Genomic DNA, 16173 nt, shown 5'->3' with positions numbered 1-16173 from the left:
GCTCCCTGCTACAAACTTAGCTGTGTATTACGCTGGCTATATACATTTTTCATATTTGAATCTTCTGTTCCATATAGGAGAATAATCAAGAAATAAATTAGCACTTATTTCAGTAACCCATCCGCATTATGTGACTGGAAACACTTTATTGATAACGCTGAGATAACTTTATTAGGCAACCTTAAATTACACACACAATTTGACCTGCAAACTTTAACGATAGTATCGTTTTATCGTGTTTTAAACAATGTGTGTGTTTAACCAAGCCTATATACCAGATCTAACCTTTTTTGGTTTTGTTAAGGATTGGCAATTATTAAATATTTGACTTGATTTTTCTACTGGATCAGACAGCAGGTTCTACTAGGAGCCAGCATTCAACAACTACTCTTTATAAAAATCAAGATTTAACGATTTGATCGTACGATTATATCTTGCGTGCAGAGTATAAAGCAGAGCTGTTATGCTTGACATTAGGAAATTCATTAACTTTATAACAACTTGGACTTACTAAACGTGAAAAAGAGAGCCCAAAATTAACATCAATAAAAAAAAATATACAAAATCCATAAGACGACGTTTACACCTACCTACACGATGATAAAGTAAACAGTTTGAAGTTCTAGGACTCTCTACAAGTTCCGATCCTATCACATTTAGAAGTTAGAATGCAGAATACGGATGCAGTCCTTTAACCAAACAATAGGAGCTTCAGAAACTAATAACTATCGAAATAAAGTAAAGAGCTGACGTTTCAGAAGATAAAACATATTGTTTAACATTAATTTAGTTAGCCCAAAAACTATACTTATAGTAATATTAAACATAAAAATTGTAACGTTGACCTTAAAAAAACAATGTACAGAAGTTCTGGCTGGTTCATCCTTAGTCAAGTTCAAGAACTCCAACCCAGTGGTAGAGTCACAACAAACAACGAATTGACTTTTTAAGGGCCTTATATGTCTACTTGAAATGAAAAATATTTTTATTTATAACACAATTAAATACTGATAGGTATATCAATCAGATTTCTGCTCAATTGAACAATTCTCAGTCTCAAACTGAAGCGTGGGATTCCACGAAGTGTCACGAACGGAAGATCCTACGTCAAATAAGCAATTAATTAAGAAAATACCGACGCAATACAGTTCTCTGATACCGATTTGCTTGAAAATTTGATTTCGATTCCAGACGGATAAGAGATAATTGGTCCACGAAGATGCAAAACTTTAATTAGGTTTTTTATTATTTTATTATTTTCATTCGCTGTTTGTGAGGTGTGGTCAAACACGGTTTGACTTCATTTTAATTATACAATGAGCATGAAGCTAAATTGTCTATATTCCGCGTAAAGCAGTAGAATCCGTAGGGTGAAATTTATAATTTCTTTAATAACTTTGGCCATTGTAAAGTTAAGATCTCGACGAGGCTCCGGTGTCGGAGCGAACCGTGCGTAAAGAGTCCACTGCGAAAGATATGTTTGGTGTGGAGTATAAAGATTGATCCTCCTGCTTTTCGCGGAGTATAGCAAATTAAGCTTACTGTTCATTTGTACGTTATACAGTACCGCAAAGTAACGCCTGCTTCTATCACATATTCATTTAAATTATTTATAAAAATAATTCGATGAAAAAATTAGCAAATGGCCGCCATATTGTATGCATTGCATTGTGTTGGCTTGTTTTTTTTAACTATTTTCGGATTTTTTATGTGACGTACACCAAAAGCGTATTCATTTAACCAAATAGAAAATATTTGCTTCTTATTATTCAGTTTAACCTACATAATATGGTAAAACCTTGTCGACCACTGAATGTTAGACAGATAATATTTAATATTTATAAAAAATCCAGCTCTAAAATACTCCTGCATAGCAAGAAAAAGAGCAGTGTTTTTATGAAGTACATGCCATAGTTTGTAGTTAAATAAACTAATTGCTCTTCTTTATGTTATTTTTAATGGAACTATAAAATAATTAGGTTAGGAGTTTAAATCGTAGCGAATATTAAGTGGGCGCCTTTGATTACAAGAAGTGATTTTCCTGTAATTCTCCTAAATATAAAAGAGGCAACAATCTTTATAATTGGGGTTAAATTTTTAGAATAACGAAAATTTAACACTCAAAAGCAATCATTAAATGTATATCCAAAAAATTTTTTAAATGATGAAAACAAAAAAATTTGCGGCCTCCATCAAAGTAAAAAATTAGTATGGAATATTTAAAAACTATAATTAAACATCACTATTAATAGAAGATTACGTGATGGCTAGCATCAGTATTTAATTAAACAAATGCGATCTAAGTATATACTCATGTAAATGCATAAACTAGTATTAAGTGCACTCGTACTCAATGTTCAGTAAAACAGTTATTACCTACTAAACTGTTTACTCTCGCCGGAATTGTGGAAACACAAGTTGTTATTAGGTTTACATTTAATTAGGAAGCACAAACATTACCTACACAAACCACAGAGGGATTATATTCATCAACATCACATTCAAGTTGAACGCACTAAATAATTCTATTTACAAAAAGCACTGGGACACTAAATATTTATCGTATTCGGTAAAAAAACACACTTCTACGCGAACAATCGTAGCCTACCGCAACGCGTAGCACGTTATCAAAATACTGGCGTATAAAGACTGTATGACGCGGGCGTAAAAGCCGGCGACCGGCTCGGCACTGCGGAGGCCGGCCGGCCGCGTGGATCCCGGACGCGCCGAAAACCTTACGACCTAACTCCATAACCTAAAAATCGAACTTCTCCTTTAAAACGAGGACACGTAAGGTACATTTTCCCGTGAACAACGTCGAGAACGCCAATCGATGCTCCTGAAACAGGACAACAGATCTTTCCGCCTCCGCTCCTGTCCGCACGACCACGCTTATACGATTTTTCGCAAACGCCGCCGCTTTGCTTGTAAAACAAAAATGTAATTTTATAAACAAATCGCTGTATAAAAGCACCAGTCGACCCGAGCTTTCTCAAATTTCATTAGCGACTACGTAAATTGCGTATTCCTTTGCGGCCCGAAATAATAAACCGACGATGTTCATTATGAGCGGTTCGCGAGTGATATTTTCCTTACTTTATGCCTAACGTGGCGCATAAAGTCGATTGAAATAATCAAGTAATATCTTTGTACTGACACAAATAAAATAAAATACAATACGTTACGTTGACTTTTATTGTAAAAGCAACTTCATACAAGACATTTGAGCATTGTTTAACAAACATGCCACATTTGAATATCATTCAGAGATATGATATCAGAAAATATAAGACGTTTAACATTACGCACACGGTTCTCATATATTAATCAATTATAGGTAATTCAACGGTCACATAGACCATGAAAATGACGGTTTAAACACTCACTCTAATCTAAAATAGGAAATTTTAGGTAACATATCTTAACACTGAACCGTTTGAAAGTTTCTTTATGTACAAGTTGCTAATAATTAAAATCAAATAAGTAAAGCTAAAAAACAGCGAGCTATTAATTTTAAGAGCCGTGATAGCTCACTGGAAAGGGCTTTGTCTTAACTTTCGGGGGGACGAGTTCGAATCCCAGTTCGAACTTCTAACTTTTTTAAGTTATGTGCCAGCAATTAAAATATCACTTGCAACTACGGTGAAGGAAAACATCGCGAGAAAACCTGCATGCCTCAGAGTTCTCCATAATGTTCTCACAGACAGTGTGGAGTCCACGAATCCGCACTAGGCCAAAACCCTTCTCACTGTGGCAGGAGACCCGTGCCTTTTAGCGGTAATAGGTTGATATGGTGATGATTTTTTTTATTATTTATAATAATAAAAAATATCATCATCATTTGGAAAGGGAAACACCGACAAGAGCTTAGATCTTAAGTTAAAGAAGAAGAAGAATAATAATTGTGCTATATCATAGACATAACAATCTATACTTAATATTGTAAATCACGCCAGAACGGCTGGATGAAAGTAAGCACAGATATATGTAATAATAAAAAAAAACCTGGACTAGCACACAGGCTACTTTTATTCCCGGTGAAAGTACATTTAACGGTTCCCGTGGGATAGATTTGTTTTCATTTTTCAAAGAGTAAGAGATCGGCATGTTTTTTGCATATTAGTAGTTCAGGGATCAGAGAATAACATGCACGTCCAAATTTCGCGAGCTATACCGATACAACGAGTAAGTAATAAAGCACCTTCCTCTTACCAATGCAACGGTAACTTAGAAGATGGTAATTACATAACTCTAACTGCAGTGTGTTAATTAGCGCCGATTCGAGGACCATCCACTCTAGAACCCACTTGGCTAGCTAAAGATCTTAAACCGCTTTAAGCTTGAAACACACGAACGTAATAGATATTGTTATGAATAAAGCAATACATGACTAAGAATAAAGAAACAGAGATATCTTCATTATTATATATAACAGTAATACACATTGAAGCGGTGATAGCACAGTGGGTAGTAAGTACTTCGACATAATTCATATCTACAGATTTTTGAAATTGCTTATGACATAAAATTTTTTTTTGTTTATGTCGAGTAAGTATTTGTCATAATATGTTATAAGCACTTTTGAAACATTAAGTCTGCCTCTTTGTTGTTTGTTGACTCTACCATCAGAAAGATAGTGGCAAAAAAACTTAGCATTTGCTGTTTTCACATAATTTTTCAATTTATTAAGCATTTTGTATGCAAACAGTTTTCGGTACCTAAATATAATATTTCATAATAATAATATCTTTATTTTATCAAAAAATAAACGTATACATTTCATGAGTGTGAAGCCCTGTTTCCTGCGGTAGCTTAAACTGTGTTACTGGAGGCAGTGTCTTCCCTATATCTACGGTCTTATTAACGAACGCTTGACAATTTAACAGGCAAAATTATATAAAGGAAAAAAGAAAAGTTAACAAATAATGTTTCAGATGTCGATCCTTAAGGTGTGAAGAGAAAGATTTCTCAAAAGAAAATGCTAGCTAAAATGACGTAATATATATCTTAGCAATTGTTACTGTCACAATAGAAGATTGAAATTGCACAACTCTGCTCTGCTCTTACTAGCCGGGCTAGCTAATTCCGCTCAGGATCTCCAACCACTTTCAGCTTTATACACACTAATGGAATGAAATCCCATTATAGATACAAAACATGTGAATCTTAGAATCGCAGTTAAAAGCTTCTAAGCAATAAAAACCCTCAGTTTCCAATTCTTAATGTTTTATTATGGAAGATGGTTACTGCAGTACAGTATTTAATTAACGAACTATTAAAACAAAGACAAAACAAACTATTCGAGGCTAATAAACCAGAAACTTTAAAAAGTTAAAGCTTTTGACGGTCGACTGGCAGAGTGAGCATCGACCCTGCTTGCTGAGTCCATGGCCGTGGGTTCGATTCCCACAACTGGAAAATGTTTGCGTTATGAGTATGAATGTTTCAGTGTCTGAGTGTTCATCTGTATATTATAAGTATTCATGTATATTTTTCATAAAAATATTCATCAGTCATCTTTAGTACCCCTAACACAAGCTACGCTTACTTTGGGGCTAGATGGCGATGTGTTTAATGTCGTAGTATATTTATTTATTCTATTTAACCTTGTTACACACACTTACAGCTAAAAAACACAAATATTTATTTCTTCTGTTACCAAACGTTACTGTTGTTTTATGGAAGGTGGTAATTGCAATACGCTGAATGCAGTATGTAATCAGCGAACGTTTCAAGCACCATTCACTCTAGAACCCACTCGCCTAGCTAATTTCCCTTAAGATCGCAAACGCTTTCAAGCTTAGTTGAAACTAAGTCAATAGATCGCAATCCTTTGAAATATGATATCGGTGTACTCTTGAAATGAAGGATCTTCTTTAAGAAATCTGCATTACACGAGCACATAGTTTTACAACCCGTTTGTTTAGAAACAACGTATACTTAATAAAAAAAATCACAGATGATAGAGCTGTGAGAGACTTTCATATGAGTTTAAACCGGTAACCAAAATCAGCTAAGCAGAAAAATGATTGTTGTAATATAGATTGTTTTTCTAGTAAAGTCATTATATTCAGCAACGGATAAAACTGGACGAATCATATCGTTTCGAAGTGTGCTTAAGGCTTTACCAACCATCATATCTCGCACAACCCACCTAAATTAATAAACGGGTTTCCATTCGAGATAATCTACCAATTTATAGAGTTACTTAAACGCTTAAGTTAAATGACGAAGACATTCGGTATATTCATGGATTATGAAGATTAAAGAGGCGCTTTATTTCCATTTGTTTCACTTCAAAGTAACCAAGTTACTATATGATTCTCTTATGTATCTATCTATTTTAAATGGGTTTGGTGTAGTAAGATTTCCGGAATGACAAAGTAGCTTATTATCGTAGCACGTGTCTGCAATGACGTACTGGTGTTCTCTACTATAAAAAACAATTCAACCGTTCCAATGTCCGTAAGTCCAGGATAATCTTGCACGTAAAAAATAAAAACAAAAACCAATTAAAAACGTGACTTTAAGTGAGATAAGTGAAGTCCTATGATTCAAATAAAATCATATACTTAAGCTTAATAACGTATGCTAGTAATGATAAAGCAATGTTATTCCTCCAGACAAATATTTCTTGGCAATTGTACCAACTCCATACACGAGAGCTCTTATAACGTAAAGCGAGACTCTTTCTTTATATAAAACGCAAAGTCCGTCTGTCTGGCCACTTATAAACTCGATATCTACTGGACATTTTGAATGAGGTTTTCAATAGCGTATGGAAGGAACATTTGTTCTGAGCTTAGTCTTAGTATTTGCTATGCCATTTTGAAAAGACTTGTAGAATATCAGAAGTGGGATTTACCCGTGTTCAAGATATTAAAATGTCATTGCGAATCTTAAAAACCAGCCTGTCCGTTGGCCTATTTTTCATTTTCATGTGGTTTTAATTTAACCCCTATTTAAACTAATAAAGTATAGAAATAAGCCACGCATGCTGTGGAGAGTGCTACGGTGACAAAAAAGAAGCTCTTAAATTTTGTTTTGATGCCACACTAAATAAGGGATGGCAAGCCTTTGACATGAACATTTTTGATACGTCATTCATTAAGGAACTGATGAACCTATTAAAGCCACATTACTTCTAAAAAAATAGCCGAAATATACATACATTATTATTTTATTGTGGCAATCCTAAAATACATTGATTAACTAAATATGTTACTACTGCTCCCATATCTTTAGTGGGTGTGATGGCACGTCAAAAAATGTTTACAAAACCGCGTAGATGGAAAAAAATTCGCCACACCTGCACTGTAGTTCTGCCTGTATAGACGTACGATATAAAGTAGGTATCTGAGTTAATTCGCACTCCTCATGTCAGAGGGTCGCGACCACCCCATCTATGAGTTTCCACTTCACTATGATACGACGTCTCATCTTATCTCTAGCTATTCTGGTCAGACCAACGCATCGGACTGCAGCCACGTTATCTTTTTCCGTCCACTCAAAGCGGACGAAAAAAGGTGCGTGCTAGGATTCGGACGAAAGTGTCGAAAGTGTCGCCGAAGTCCCACCCACTGGGCTATCACCGCTTTTGACAAAGTGATGTAAATAAAACCCAGTAGGTGTTGTCGATAGTTTTACAAGTTGGCTCAGCAACTGAAGTCGTCTCATGTTCGATGTAACATGATCCACGTTCCGATTGGTTGCTGTCATGGAACGCTCCGGTCGCACCCATTACACAAACGACCCGACATTCGATATAGGAATATGAATAGGAGAAGTAAAATATCGATAAATGTTACCGATGTAAGTTCGTTAAAATACGTACTAATATTATAAATGCGAAAATTTGTTTGGATGGATGGACGTATGTTGGATGTTTGATTCTCTTTCACGCAAAAAGTACAGAACCAATTTGAATAAAATTTGGAATGGAGATATAGATTATACTCTAGATAGAAACATAGGCGAAGCCGCGGGCAACAGCTAGTATGTCATATTTACCGATATCAAGTAACCGTATATATGTATTGTATATGTCAAAGTTGCCTATTGCTCTATATACCGTTTGCCATAACACATTCTTCGACCAAAATGGTCTGGAGGATACAGCTTCAAGCGATAAGGCCGCCTTTGCGTATATATATATATATATATTTTCATCGTTTTGTTTTGTTAGCCTCGTTTTCATTCTTTATGTGCACTATAGGTTTATCTAGAATAATATTAAAGCTAAAGAATTTGGTTTTCGTTTAAAGGCGCAAATCTCTGAAATCAGTTGGCTTTGAAATATATTTTTTGCATTGGATACCGTAATATGATAATATTCTTGGCGAAATAGTATTTAAACACAAGCTAAAAAAATTCTACCTTAGCTTACAAATTGAAGCAGCTAGATTTAAATGAGCGCAAAATGAGTTCTGTTTGGAATAAATTGATAAACAGTAAGTCATTTAATCAGTTATATATATTTGTTGTTTTGTTTATTTTTGAATTTTTCTCTTTGTTTTTAATTTTTTTTTTTTTACAATTTTACTTATCACTTTATACTGATAAATACTGTACTGTTTGTCTTAGTTTTATTTGTTCTTTTTTACAATTTATTTCAATTTTTTTTTTCGTTTCGTTTTTTTTTAGTAATAAGGCAACGGGCGACGCGGTTCTTTGCTCAGTTTACTGACTGCAGCAGACCGAAAATCAGCGCTAAGCATTGTTGCTAATGCACAGCATAAGGCTGAGTTTGCGGCCATTTGCCATATTGTTAATATTAATTGATAAACATTTAGTTAAAAAATCATGTATTAACAATAGTGTATAGAATTTTTTTATTAATTCATCGATTAATAATAATAATAAATTAAGGTTAAAGGTCATTTCACATCTTGGGCACTTTAATCACGGTACGCTTTTATACAGAACATAGATGTTAAGATTATTATTGAATAAAATGTGTGAATGTTGTACTTATTTTCAGTCAGCACGTTCATCATTCATCAGACTAGACTACACCTTAGTCTGTGACAGCTGAAAACGGCGACCTCTACATAGCTGAATAACGTTTCGTTCGGCTAATAACAAGGCTGATCCGTTTCATTCCCACGGCAGCAAAGTGCGTGAAGCGGAACGCAGTACGGTTGTTCTTTTAGCAAAGCAGCAATTGATTCGTTTCCCGGATGAAACCGTTTATTTTGCATAAATTGCGACCGTTTACATAATGACTATATTTCATTGTTGTTGAAATTGCAATAATTCGATAGTTACAGTAGGTAGCTACCTACCTACTTATCTTATGTTGTTACTGTACACACGTTAAATACCAGTGGCGTTCACCTAATACATGCATAAAGAAAGTACTTCTTCCTTAAAACTTCTCTTTTTTTTTAACAATCTTATTAGAAAACATTTTTACTTTTTGTACAAGGACTAACTACGTTTGCATAGAATTGTTGATATCTCGCGAGATTAAGAAATATTTCCGCGGTACCTAGGCCCGTAATCAGAAAAAAAAGCTGCAGGCAAACGTAAACTATAGACAAAAATTAGTAAACATCACTCGTATTTCAATAAAAATGTGTAACGCCTGTTTGTTATTTATGGATTATCTTTTTGATTTTTAAACATTCTTACCCTGTTTAACCTCCTTAGTAGTAGAATTTTAAAAAAAACAATAAGTTTAGCAGTTTGGGCTGTAACCTTTTATAGTAATAGGTAGATAGATAGTGCATGGACCTTCTATGCTGCTCAAAAACGGAATAGAATTTAGTGATATGTTATACTCCAAAATATAACAAGGCGTTAATTCAACGCAAAGGTCTAAAGCGAGATTACGGCGAACGTAATCTAAAATCTCACAGAACTGAGATACGGGCGCCGATCTTTACACAATTAGTTCATCTAACCGCCGTTAGACATGGTACAATCGTTAATTAGCACTCTAATGACTGACGCTGTAAAGGAGCGTCAACACTAACAGCTAAGAACCAGCCGAACGTAAGCCGAGCACGAATTAGTGTGGGCTGATTTATGAGACTAAAACAAGTTTTTGCTTTTTTATAATTGCTATGTGTGTGAAAGTGATGCAGTCTAAGAGTGTCATCTTTCGCCCAAAAATTCCTCAATGCCTGAAGATAAAAGTCTTGGAACAGTGCGTGCTGCTTTTGATGACTTGCGGCTCTGAAAAGGGGTCGCTCACTGTGGGCCTTCGGCCGTTGCTAGTTAACTACTTACAGACAAAGACGTATCACTAAGATTTCGCGTTCCGGTAGCCAGAAGCCATCTTTGACTGCATCATCAGTTACCATCAGGTAAGATTGCAGTCAAGGGCTAGAAGTAAGTAGTGTAATTTAAAAAAAAAAAGTGGCTTAAACCGCCACTTTTATGTTAGAGGAGGCGCTAAGATTTTTCGTTCTAGTAGCCCGCTACGATCTTTGACGGCATCATAAGTTAACGTCAGGTGAGGCTAACTTGTAGTGGAATAGAAAAAAAAGAGTGGCCCAAACCCGCACTCCTATGTTAGATGAGGCCTGTGACACGTAGCCTGCAAAAGAACATTTACTGGTAAAGAACTATAACACTTGCCGGGTTGTCTGATGTTTGTAGGCCACTGTTGCGATTCAAAGCCGCTCTCGACGATACTAATATGGCAGACAATAGATACACTGGGGTATCGAATAAATAGACTTTATAACAAAGGCGATCGTAAATAGAAGCTAAACTTACTCGTAGTAATAACTAATAGCGCTTGTTAGACTTTAACGATTAACAAGTACCAACATCTGATAGAAGATGGCGTATACCAAAATAAAATGTAAAATAAAGTAACACTCTACATACAAACCTCTTAAAAATAGCTTTAAAAAAGCAGTCCTTATAGAACAGGTAAGATAAGGATGTACATATAAATATATAAATGGATTACCCTTTTAAATTAATAAAAAGAGTTTGGGACTAACTAAAATTCAGACCCTTTTGAATGACATAAAAATAAAAGCTAAATCACTAAACAAAAGAAAGTATACATTGTCGCTTAAAATTTGAGCCTTAATAGGGTAAACAAAAAAAATGCCCTTATCGTATTTTTTATTAATTCATGTTACAGTAAACACTTTTTTTTTCGTACGTTTTTTTTGCGTAATTCATCATTATTAACCGGGCCACTAAATGGCACGGATCTCCTCTCAGAATGAGAACGATTTATGTAATTTTTTTTTTTTGCTATAGTTGTCAGGCCACCAACGCCTTCAAACAGAGCAACTCTTCGCAGGGCATCACGTCCTGCAACGCGACGCCCTGTCTCCATCAACCTGAGGCGTAGGCCTAATGTGAATGTAATTACACCGGCAACTACGCTTTTCAGACCGGAACACGGCATTGCAACAATGTTTCTTAGCGGCAGAAATAAACATAGCGGTAGTTATAGTCTCCGGATGAGCTCTGTCGAAGCCTACCAAATTACGATTGGATTGGACTTCACACGACATCGAGAACGTTATGAAAACTCGAGCATGCAGGTTTTCGCACGATCCTCCGCCTATCTTGAGCAACTGATATTTTAATCGCTTTAAAGTAACGACGCACATAACTCCGAAAAGTTCTAGATGTACTGGGAAGCCTACGCCTTACCCACTAGGAAAAATCATAGACTTAAATATCAAAGCTATCTTTTTATAGTTATCGATTAAAAACAACCTAACGTTCCATTATTTATCGTTAAGAAAGTCGATATACGCAATGCCTTAAATGCACTATGCACAAAACATTGTAAACATTTTTCTAAGTGTCACTGTGAAATAGATACAATTAGATAGAACTGTCCGTATGCAAAGGTTGCCTACCAGTTCCTGTTTGTGTAAGGGCCACTAGGTGTTTTTGACCTAGAAAGCCTATATCAACTGGTTTTCTGCATAACTGCCCATACTTAGAATAACTAGCATTGGAGTAAGAGGTTGGTCACGCGATTTGCTACTGGTCATCGTATCCACCAAGAAGGCAATTAGGTAAACGACTTTTGATCACAAATTTTTAACATTCAAGCCAAAGATTTCATAAGAAAGCTCACTCAGTGGGCGATGAAGACAGCTATGCTTGGAATATCGTATATTCGTGATCCGATCAGGAATTAGGAGATCCATAGAAGAACCTACCGACATAGCTCGAAGTGTCGCTAAGCTAAACTGGCAATGGGTGGGGCACAAAGTTGTAAACCAAATGGACGTTGGGGTCCCAAAGTGCTGGAATGGCGACTACGCAGTGGCAAACACAGCGCTGGTAGATCACCGACGAGGTGGACGGATCACATCAAGCGAGTTGCACGGAACCGCTGGACCCAAGTGGCATAAGACCGTGGTAGTTGGAACTCGATACAAAAGATCTCCAGCAGTGGACTTCCACTGGTTGACATATTGATGATGATGATGTGCTTTTTAAGCTAGAAGATAAATTAAATCGAACTAAATTAACAATCTGGATTTAATTTTTTTTTTTTAATGTGCACTCTTTTATACTCTCATACTCTGCTCTAGACGGGTAAAAAACTCATCTTCCTGTGATAGAAGTACGAGTTAAATATAACTCCCACACCCTTAACAGGTTAGCCCGTTACAATCTTAGACTGGATCATCACTTACCAGCAGGTGAGATAGCAGTCAAGAGCTAACTTTCAGATGAATTTTAAAAAAAATAATAGTTCAACATCCAATTTGAATTTTACCTAGAACTGTTTATTGTAGCCAATGGAGAAAATATTGTGACAGCCAATCAGGAAACATCATTAAGTTGTCGCTTTCAAAGTTCCGTGCTTAGCCTCCTAGGCATGGTAAATCAGACGTAACGTAAACAATAGAGCGATCGGTCTTCTACTTACAGTTAAAGATACAAACTTGTATTTTTGACCCCCGCGCAAAAACGACGGGGTGTTATAAGTTTGTCGTGCGCTAGGTATGTGTGATAAAAACGGTCCAAGATGGCCGCCGCCACAAAAAAGAAAGATATTACATAGTTTTTCACAACTCCCTCAATATGGGTATCAAAGGAAAGAGTTTGACTTGTAGAATATTGTACACTTTATTAAAAACTGGGGGTTTTTTAAATTTATATATTATTATTTTCCGTATCATTTTCATATTACTGATAAACCTACGGTAGTTACAGTAAATATAATAGTACAATAAATACAGTATATAGTATAGTAAATCTAGCATACCAAGTTACGGTATTACTAGAATTATCGGCGGAATTCAATTACTGTAGTGAATGACGACAGATAGTTAGTTAATCACAGGCTTAATTTATTCACACCTGATAACAGAGCTAGAAATCCATAATTTAAATTGTTATCGATTTTAAATTAGTTCTAGTAATTATTGGAAAATTCGAATTGAGGTTAGAATTAAAGAATTAATGAGCGAAGAAAATAATGCATAAGAATTGATCATGGTTAAACTCCGATTCTAAAACTCAGGATTACTCTAACGCAAGTAAAGTCTTAAATATTCTGTATTTCTGTATTAATATTCTGTATTTCGAAGAGCCAAAAAGTCGACATTACGAGAGGTATTTTTATTTTCTTCTAGTTATGAGTTAAGACCAAGTAAAAATCCAAAAATGAATATATTCTACAACTTTTTCGTGTCGTACCGACTTGAAACGTACTACACGTACAATTTATACATAATATACGTACAATTTATTTTGGTATAAATCTCATAGTTTAGATTAATTATCTCACGAAGCCTCTACGTTCTTGTACGTTGAAATAACTAAAACTATTATTAATAATCTAGGTACATACCTCGTTCTTAATAGGAAAAAAAATGTTTATATATCCGCTTAATAAAACTGAACATTTTCTCGATAGAATTTTTTTTAAGTAAATTTTTCTTGGTTATTTATTAAAATTTTGGGATAAAATTTGAATACTATAATACATGATAGTTTAAATTTGTATTTATTTCTTATTTATACTGATATTATTCTCTTGTTTATCCAAGTTTAAGTAAAAATCAAATTGTATTATGATCGACTCGGCGACACCTATTTAGAATGCATCAAATAATATTGCAGAAAATAACTGCAAATCGCAACGTTGCATACTGAATTCGAATCAGCGGATTTACGTGTGTTGTTCGATAGTACAACGATTCGCAAATTGTTCATTGGTTCAAATATAAGCGTAATAGAATTCTCGTGATTGTGAATAATGGACCAATAAATTAAATGCCAGCCTAACAAAATTTAATTTGGTTTGTAGTATGTGATTAATTCAACCGCAATAGAAATCGATAGCGTGAAATAGTAAATTTAGGCCGTGTTTACTTAATAAACGAGTATATTTTGGTATTGAGTCAATAATTAACGGTTACCATGAAGGAAAAATTGCAACAATAACAGATTTCTAACTGCGTTTAATTTTAGTGCCGATGTACGCTATTATGACGGCCGATTGGCGCAGTTTGCAGCGACCCTGCTTTCTTAGCCCAAGGCCGTGGGTTCGATTCCCACTACTGGAAAATGTTTGTGTGATGAGCATGAATGTTTTCCAGTGTCTGGGTGTTTATATATATATTCTAAGTATTTATGTATATCTATATCTATACTAATATATAAATCTATAGAGTTTTTTACGGTTGTTCCGTTAAAACTATTAAACTATATGGATAGCCTAACTTTTTTATAAGTTTTAAATCTCCGAAGTGTATAGCTTGGGCGTTAATGATTAGAAAAAATCATAAAAAACTAAATTATGAATTTTAACTCTTTTAGACATGAAATTTGGACAGAATTTTTTTGGGCTATGTTACAAGCAAACAAGAATGTATTGAATGGAGTTTAAATCAAAAAATCGGAAATGACACCCTTCGGACTGGAACGCAGCTTAGCAGCTTAAATAGGCATGGGGGTAGTAGGGACTTCCCTGGACAAGCTTGGCCTCAAAATACTACTAAAACTTTAAGTGCAGAAGAGACTATGTAAGATTTCCAGTCAATGATTGCAACTATCTATAATTTCCAAATAATACTGGTTGCCTCTGGAAGTAGGAGGGACATCTTTAGTGCTAAAACACATATCTGTATATATAAAAATGTTATGTTGGTTTGTGTACAAGCTCAAAAAGTTCTGCAATGATCGGGCTGAAATATTAGCATGATATATATATAATACGCATCAAGGATTTTTTTTATCTATTTTTCTCAACCATTCAATCACAATGTGCCACAGCGAAGCGTGGCAGGGTACAACTAGTTATTCATAAAAATATTCATCAGTCATCTTAGTAGCCTTAACCCAAGCAAAGCTTACTTTGGGGCTAGATGGCGATGTGTGTATTGTCGTAGTATAATTATTTATTTATTATTTTTAACATTGCCAAATTTTTATGTGACTAAGCCAATTTAATACATTTTTTAAGAAATAATCAATTACTAGCTGCGCCCTCGGTGAAGTAGACTGTATTCGTATTTTTAATTAAATACGTTAATTATTTTCCGCGAGAAAAGTGTGCGCATTATAGCTATAGTTACCGCTCACGTCAACGTGAAATTCATGTTTTCACAAATCACTAATCTGTCGTGTATAATCTCCACTCTTAAGTAAAAAACATACACCTTTATACAAACCTTTATACTTTTGCCTTTATAATGTTTGAATCACAGAACTAAGAACATACAGAACCCTCATTCGGCTATTACATGAATTAGAGCATTATGTCTTTTTCCCATTTTAGGGTTTAGAATATTAGTGTTAAAATAATTACTGTCAACTGCTAAGAGGTATGAAGTGAAAAACCGCCTATTCGGGAAACACTACTAAAGTGGAGTGGTTTTCGATGCTTCAATATAAGTCGTGTACACGGTTTTTGGAGTTCTTAATTATGTGGTATGGATATAGACTGAAGCCTTCAACCGTGTGTTTAACCGTGTGTGTGTATTGGTGCATAAATATGGTCATTATTCAAAAGAAAGCTTTCCAATGCACTTCTTAATATTATATAAAAGATATATTATAGGTACACAGATAGACTTAGTTTTTTTTTGTTTGAATCTTTAGCCAGATTTGAAGGATCATAAATGCAATTCGTAGCCCAATTCTCAAAATTCATTTATTTCAAGTAGGCCTAATATAAGCACTTTTGAAACGTCAAGTCTGTCTGTTTGTCAAGCCGGCAAGAAA

The 16173-nt window shown here is 34.9% G+C and overlaps 1 protein-coding gene across 1 annotated transcript in view; it reads right to left on the bottom strand.

The window, feature by feature from the left end:
* LOC120623211 (focal adhesion kinase 1) overlaps positions 1 to 16173 on the bottom strand; it is a 195264-nt gene that overhangs the window by 175435 nt on the left and 3656 nt on the right. The gene's annotated exons all lie outside the window — the stretch shown is intronic.

Source organism: Pararge aegeria, chromosome 1 (assembly GCF_905163445.1).
Source record: "Pararge aegeria chromosome 1, ilParAegt1.1, whole genome shotgun sequence".
Taxonomy (NCBI): domain Eukaryota; kingdom Metazoa; phylum Arthropoda; class Insecta; order Lepidoptera; family Nymphalidae; genus Pararge; species Pararge aegeria.
The sequence above is the reverse complement of the archived record's forward strand: the minus strand, read 5'-3'. Positions and strand labels throughout refer to the sequence as shown.